We start from the raw sequence: 8,259 nt of genomic DNA on the forward strand, positions 1-8,259 counted from the left end.
TTGTTGAACATCACCAACACTAGCAACTGAAGTAGCTTGTGAACTCACAGGGGGTCGATCTCGATTATATTTAGGAAACTCTGTAGTAGCTTTAGATCGGCTATAATTCTCTCTGAATTTCTTTGAGGTTGACTGGAATGATTTACTAAATGATCTTTTACAGGAATCTCAAACTTCAAAGTCAACTTTTCTCTTCTCTTTCCTGAGCTCCTCGACTTTACAAGCTCGTTCAACAAGTACCACGAACTCTTTTATCTCAAGTATGGCAACTAACAGTTTAATATCTTCATTCAGCCCATCTTCAAATCTTTTACACATAATAGCTTCAGTTGAAACACATTCTCGGGCATATTTGCTGAGTCTAACAAATTTTCGCTCGTATTCAATCACTATCATCCGACCCTGTTTCAATTCAAGAAATTCCTTGCGTTTCTGATCAATGAATCTCTAACTGATGTATTTCTTACGAAACTCAGTCTGAAAGAATTCCCAGGTCACTCACTCTTTCAGAACCACCGATACTAGTGTATTCCACCAGTGATATGTAGTGTCTCGTAGCAAAGATATGACACATTTCAATCACTCATTAGGGGTGCAAGATAACTCTTCAAACACTCGAATAGTATTATTGAGCCAGAATTCAGCTCGCTCAGCATCATCATCATTAGTGGCTTTAAACTCTTTTGCCCTGTGTTTTCAAATTTTATCAACAGGAGGCTTAAGTAATCTCATCGGATCACTTACTTGAGGTATAACAGGAACCGAAGATGGATTAGTCAGGGGTGGAGGTTGTTGTGCAACCGGATTAGTTCGGACATATTGAGTAAACCAGTCATTCATCATTTGGTAAAAGGCTTGCCTCTCCCTCCTGGTTACTCGAGATCGGTCGAGAATCTACCGGCACTGTCCCTTGCGCGGGAGTAGGCGCTATACTCTCAACATCATCAGCTACGGCTCAATCGGGATCCATTAGTATACGAAAACACATTTTTAGATGTCAGAAGTCATCACACTATCTCAGTATAAAATATGGCATGTATAGCTAGACTCATACACGCAAAGTTAGTCCTAGAATCGGCTAAACCGTAGCTCTGATACCAATAAAATGTAACACCCCGACCCGTATCCGTCATCGGATTAGAGTTACGAGGCATTACTAAACAAAGCACACATCCGAACAATTTATAAGTACACATAAACAAGTCTCTTAAATCAATCAAATTTTAAATCATAAAATTAACATAAACTCTTTATGATTTATTCCATATTTTAAAACGAACATATATGTAGTCATATAAATCATATAATCACTTACATTTTTAAATCAAACATAATTTAAACACACCACATGTATATACAATATTTCTAAATACCTAATTATCACATAACATAATCTTAATTCAACTAACATCCAATATTAATCTTATTGCCGAAACACATAACTAAATATCACCTTTTTATTCAACTTATATCACAAAGCTTTAATATCTAACATAAACCAAATTTATCACAAACATGTAACTTGAATATCTCATTCAAATGCAAGCTCAAATCATGATCAAATGTAGTCAAATTCAAGCATAAAAATTAAACACATCAAACACCCATTCGAAAATGCATAAAACCCAATTTAAATAAAATGATCATGAACAAGCCATTTTTAAACCAAACCGAACACAAACATGGAAATTAAACCATTTTCGCATGGCTATTTATATATTATGATCCAAAACTAACCAAAAACATAATCAAGCCTATACAAGCCATAAGATCGAGTTCAAACTTTAACAAAATACCTAAAGAAGTCGATAGTGTGATAGACTATGCTGATGATCCCCGAGCTCGTAACGCGACTCCAAGATCTATAAAACAGAGGTAAACAAGGACACATACAGTAAGCTATTAAAGCTTAGTAAGTCATAAGCAAAAATTCATATACATATATACTAATACTTATTCCATCATTAAGTTAAAATAAACCAAATATCCTAATATTTTATACCATATAACATTTTAATAAAAATCACATTGTATTTTCATATAAACAAACCATATGGCCAAATACACATAAATATTTAGCAAAACCAAATTTTCAACAAATCATTATGCCAAAACATGTTTATATTCAAATGGTTAACTCATACTCTATATTTCATTTGAAACTATTATCAATTTAAAATAATCAACTTACCTTAACACTAATTAAGCAAATGGCTAACACATACCTGAATAATTTAGCTTTCTTAACACATTTATTTGCTTTTACTATTGCGCACATAAGATTTATAGAACATAGAACCTTGTATAAAACACCAGCATAAAGCCTGCTAGGCACAAAGCCTGATACATTTCACCGGCACAAAGCCTGCTAGACATAAAGTCTGAAGAAACTCACCGACATCAAGCCTGCTAGGCATTAAGCCTGAAAATCTCAGATACAAGGATGATCTTTCCTATAATTCTTTATGTTTACATAAGTCTTACTCAATAACCATATCTCCGTAAGAATTTAATTATATTCAATTCTTCATAGCAAACAAACATTTGAACCACATATGTATAATTTACAACATTAAATTTCAGCTCAAAGAATTTGTAACCTATATTCGAACCTCATATGTATGTAAAATTCATACATTAAATTCCACTCAAAAACTTTGTAACCTATATTTGAAACACATATGTATATATAATTCATACATTAAATACAGCTCAAGAACTTTAAATATATATATTCGAACCATATGTGCATATATATATATAAAATTCATAATATTATGTTCAGCTCAAAGAACTTATATCATACATTCAAACTTTATATATATAATTCACAACTTTAAATTCAACTTAAGAAATTAAATCTTACATTCTAACTACATATCCATGTAAATTTTACTACTAGTTTCATATCATTGGACTTAAAGCATACTTTAGCTAATATACATGTAATTTATACCATTAATATCAACCTCCCAAAATCAATTTCTATGTTGGGCTATCACATAGAAAAAAATCACTAAGTTTTATTCAATTTATATACTTTTAGTTCCAGCTTACTAAATTTATGATAGATATATTTATATAAATTCCAATTTTATAACATTTAAATTGCTATTACACTTACCTCGGACAGTGAAAAATTGAAATCGGATAATTAGTCGATGATTTTGGTTTTTCCCCGATCTAGCTCCGATTTCTTTGGTTCTTGATCTAAACATATTCAAAATTAAATAGTTTAAATATTATTAACTTCAATTTAATCCAAAAACACATAAATAGAAAGTTACAAATTTGCCCCTAACATTTTACATTTTTCACAATTTAGTCCGAATTACACAAAACACAAAACATTCAAATTTTGACTATACTATGCTTAGGTCGAAACTTCATTATACTCATACAAGTCCATGCATTTCATTTATTTCATATTTTAGTCCCTAAAAAATTTATTTTCACAATTTAGCCCTAAATACTCAAGTTCATCAAAAATCCCAAGACAAAACATGTTAATCTAACACATATATTTCATATTTCATCAACTAACATCATAAAACTCAAACATCCATCAATGGCACATTTCAAAATCATCATCAATTCACAAAATTGAAGCATGGGTTTTGAAGAACACAAAACAAGGATATCAAAAACGTAAAAATTATCAAATATCGAACAAAGAACTAACCTTAATCAAAATTCAAAATGGCCGAATGTAGCTAGGTTCTTCTTTCTTTTTCTTTTGTTTAGTTTCGGTCATATAGATGAAGAAAGAAAAAAATGAAATGATAATGGCTTATAATATTTTTATTATAACATAATAATATAATATACATAATTATAACCTTTATAATTAATATTAATAATATAAAAACTATATACTATCACTTAATGCCGTCCACTAGCATTTAAATGGATTAATTGCCACATAAAACCTCCATATTAAAAGAACACCCACTATTCAGCCCTTCTAAAAATAACCACAAAATTTTTATTTTACGCGATTTAATCCTTTTATTTAATCGGACACTCAAACGAAGAAATTAAATCAAGAAATTTTCACACAAGTAAATTCACACATAAAAATTTTAGAAAATAATATTAAAATATTTTTAGGACTCGAATTTGTGGTCCCAAAACCACTATTCCGATTAGGGTCAAAATTGGGTTGTTACATCAAATTTTGAATTCCATAGCTATTTGGTCGTTCTAGCTACTAGAATTCAACTTTTGCATTTCATGCAATTTGGTCCTTTCTATAATTAAACGTTAAATTGGTAAATTTTTCTCAACAAAATTTTCATACATTATTTCTATCATAGTGCAGGCCATGTAATAATATTAAAATACATTTCCTTTCTGACTCGATTTTGTGGTCCCGAAACCACAGTTCGAATCTGTGTGACCAAGTTACATGGCCGTGTGAGTAGCCCGTGTAACTCACTGTCCAAAACTGCCAAAAATAAAGAACAGAGGAGACACGGTCGTGTGGAGATCTTACACGCCTGTGTGGCCAGGCCGTGAGGAACAAAACCCATTGAAAACCCTAAATTCCCAGCTACACACGGTCGTGTGGACCACCTATGTACGACACACACCCGTGTGGCCACCCATGTAGTCACGAAACCACACTGAAATAGCCTGAAAATCATGCTTTTGATATCGAAATGATCCCCAACCCTTGGTAACCCAGAATTATTCCAAAACATACAGAATTTCATGCAAATCATTAATAATACGATACTTCAAATAACCAATTTCAGAAACACACAAGACATTATTGAATTCCACCGTAATTTGATTCCAAAGTTAAACTGTTTCAACACACACACCTTATAACACGATATCAAGCACCAATGATCAATGGATTCGCTTTCACCAAACTGTTCAGAAACCTCAATTTCACACATAAACTTAAACTATAAGAACTTCAATTAACAAATAATAGAAACAAAAGAAATTATATCATAAACCCTTAGGAAAAAAACTTACCCATTTCACCTCTGATAAAATGCAACACACAAGGACGATCAGTCTTGACAGAAAACATGTAACGTGTATAAAACGAAAGAAACAAGACATCAAAAGAGCTGAAATTTGGGGAAAGATTCGACAAATAACAGAGGGAACAAAAAGAAAAGAAAAATTATGAAAAAAGAAATGGGAAAAGAATGCCAAACTAGAAAAAACTCCTTTTTCAAAATTTAAAAGTAATTCTTTAAAAATGAAAAAGCAAAACCAAAATAAATTAATTCTTCAAAACACACATAAGGACTCAAACCTGGAACCCAAAGGTAAATTAACACACTCACCACCACCGAACCAGTAAGCTCATTCTGACATTAAAACGCAAAAACCCACTCAAGTGCTCGACCTATTCAATGACCCTAACCACAAAATCAACTTCTAACCTCAAATTTTGGGGTATTTCAGATAACAATGAGTCTGATTAGACGTCCAACTTGGAAAAATGTAGAAGCAAATATCTATGGATCCCTGACTCCTAATGGACAAATGTGAAAGCATATATGAAAGGGTCCCCACTCCCAACGCTGCCTAATATATTCAAATTTTACTACTCACAATATTATTATTCACAATTATCAATATTTTTTGTCAAAATCACGATGTTCTTGGGTGCTCTTAAAAAAAGTAAAAAGTGGCCATAAAATGTGCTCCATTCCCATGGGCTGGGATCCAACTCCTAACCTTATACTTAATGGATTAGGTGAGGAATGACCACACCATTATTAATAACACAGTTAAAATGTCATCATTATTTTGTTTTCTAAATAAAGAAAAAACATGAAAGCTATTTTGTTTTATAATTGAAATGGGAAATTTGGAATTTAAGGAGTAGTTGATGCAAATGGCTAAACGATATTGGAATTATCATAATAGAAGGTTGTAAAAGCAACTATGAAAGGCGTCCCCTCACCACCGTCGCTGCTACACTCATATTCAAATTTGATTACTCATAGTATTACTATTATTATTTACAATTATCAACCTTTTTTTTGTTGAAATCAAGGTGTCCAATGTTGATAAAAATTACTCTTATTTGACCTCCAACTTGGACAAAGGTAGAAGCCAATATTAGTGGATCCCTTAGTCCTAATGGACAAAAGTAAAAGAAAATATCAGATGGTCCCCCACTCCCAACGTTGCCTAATATATTCAAATTTTACTACTCATAGTATTATTATTCACAATTATCAATATTTTTTTTGTCAAAATCATGATGCTCATTGTCAGTAGCAATGACTAATCCTTTCATTGTGGGTGATGTTTAAAAAAGTAAATGGTGGCCATGAAATGTGATCCGTTTTCATAGGCGGGGATCCAACTCCAAACCTCATAATTAAGAGATTAGGTGAGTAACGACCACACCATTATTAATAGCATAGTTAAGATGCTATCATTATGTTTTTTTTCTAAACAAAGAAAAACTTGAGTTCCTTGAGTACCAAGCTATAATACTTGCTCACCAATTGAAGGCAGATTCATAGTTTGGAGAGTTGTTTGTAGGGAAATAGTTTGAAAATAGGATTGACTGTGTGTTTTCCATCAAGCAGTATAGCATGAAGGCGTCGGTGGATTACAAAGTCTAGAAGTCTACACCAACTTTATATGTTAGGGAATGTTAGAGGGCTAAAGAAGAGTGCAACTGGCGGGTTCGAGCTGTATTAATATAAAAGACTCAATTATGGACAATCCGAAGATTAGAAGGGCCCCATACATATAGGGTTGGACGTATGATGCAAGACTACCAAAAACTAGATATGAAAAAATATGCAACTACATCATGCCACTAGTGAAAGACATGCCCACCATTACTGTATAGGTCCTTATTGCTGACATACAAGCCTGGTTCAAGTACAGGGTGACGTACAGGAAAGCATTGTGGGAAAACAGATGGCAACAGAGCATTTTACGGTGACTGGAATGTGTCACGCAATAAAAGCATGGATATCCGTGATGCAGGAGTACAAGCCAGGTATCATGGTTGATTTGCAAACATTACCTTGCAAGGGCCCGGATAGCGAACTACAACTGCGGAGAAAATTTTTCCACCGGTTGTTCTGGACGTTGATCCATGTGTTAGGTTCTTTTCCCACTGCAAGCCACTAGTGTAGGTTTATGGTACATGTGTTTATGGTAAATATACACAAATAATCCTTATTGAAATTGAACAAGACAGTAACCAGAACGTACTACTAATCGCCTATGCTATCGTGGAGCTAGAGAAGTTCGAATAGTCAGAATTTTTCCTGATGAACTTATTGAAGCATGTTGTCAGGCAAGACAACATTTGCATTTTTTCCGATAGATCGAAGGGACTAGCTGCTGTGATTAAGTGTTTTAGGATTCTATAGAGGTCCGTTTACTGTATCGACCAGATTGCTGTCAACTTCCACTTAGAGTACAAGAATAAAGACTGGCTTAAAGAACTCGTGAACATGGATAAAAAGTCTCGTTTATAATTTTTTTAAATGGTTAAAATCACTTTACTAAAAGTAATGGTAACATGTCATATCAGAATACATACGCAGGGTACGAGCGGGAACTACACCAATTTAGGTATAGGCTAGCGAGGCGTGAGGCTGATATGCTTAGGGTAACAAATCCTTTCTAGCAATGGTTGGGTAGCATGGAGCCATGGTAGTGGGCTCAAAGTTATGATGACAGGAATTGATATGGTCATATGACGACAAACCTCATAGAGGCGATTAACTCTATCTTGAAGCGCACACATCATTAGCCAATTTTAGTTGTTTTCTCAGCTACATTCTATAGGCTGGCAAGTTTGATGCCAAGAATGGGACTGAGACAAGTAATGTGGATGGTTAGGAAGGCCATAGAAGTTAACGCTCGGAGGGCAAAGTCGATGTATGCATAACTATATTCCCGAAACATGGAAACTTTCAGGGTCCAAGAGTACATTGATTGTCGCACGGTCCGAAATAGGCAGTGTGAGCGTGGGAGGTTCGAGACAGTTCAGTATCCATGGGCGCATGTTATTGTAGCGTGTGTGTCCACCAATTTGAATGTTGAGCAATATATCGATGAGGTGTACACCCTGGACTGAACATTGTGTATTTGGGGGAACGATTTTCCCGTATGCGAGATGTCTCGCGTAATTTATATTTTTCTATTTGTTTCTCTATCTCTGTATCTATGTATATAATTTAAATATTTGGACTTCATTTTAAGTATTAAAAGCAGGCCACCTAAAATATACTATCTAAAGAAGTAATTTATTAT

Source organism: Gossypium hirsutum, chromosome D05, assembly GCF_007990345.1.
Source record: "Gossypium hirsutum isolate 1008001.06 chromosome D05, Gossypium_hirsutum_v2.1, whole genome shotgun sequence".
Lineage (NCBI taxonomy): Eukaryota > Viridiplantae > Streptophyta > Magnoliopsida > Malvales > Malvaceae > Gossypium > Gossypium hirsutum.